The sequence below is a fragment of the Onychostoma macrolepis genome, chromosome 22, assembly GCF_012432095.1.
Source record: "Onychostoma macrolepis isolate SWU-2019 chromosome 22, ASM1243209v1, whole genome shotgun sequence".
NCBI lineage: Eukaryota > Metazoa > Chordata > Actinopteri > Cypriniformes > Cyprinidae > Onychostoma > Onychostoma macrolepis.
The window spans coordinates 26,270,171-26,270,769 of NC_081176.1; positions in this window are offsets into that span (position 1 = coordinate 26,270,171).

The window sequence follows — 599 nt, forward strand, 5'->3', positions numbered from 1 at the left end:
GACGTTTTGTGGTTATTCAAAACGAATTTGGTGCTCCCATTAAGAATCATAATGATTATGACATTTCTGCAGCCAGGAATAAAGACAAGTAATGAGTCCAAAAACTGCTCAGCTATTAATAGAAAATGTGGCTCTTCTGGGTGAAGCCAAAGTCTTTGGTGAAGCCCACAAGAGAGCAGAGGTACACAGACGGAAAACCTTGCGTGAGAGCTAAGTGTTTAAAACCTGCTCGCAGAGCCTAGTTAGGTAAATATCATTAACATCATCAACTATGTTTATGTTGCAAGAAAGTTCTCAAATAAACATTAGAACTGTATGTACAGCGCCCTCTAGCAGAAATAGCAACACGGTAAGTTGTTAATCATTGACGTTAAAGCCAGAGTTCACTTAAAAATGAACATTGTCATCATTTTTTTCACCTTCGTGTGTGACTTACTTTCTTTCGTAAAAACACAAAAGGAGATGTTAAGCATAATGTTCATGCTGCACTGTTCCACACAATGAAAGTAGGAACAAACACTGTAAAGATTTAAAAATGCAAAAAAGGCACCAATAAAACAGTCATTATAACAGTATAATAAAACGGGTAGCAATGACAG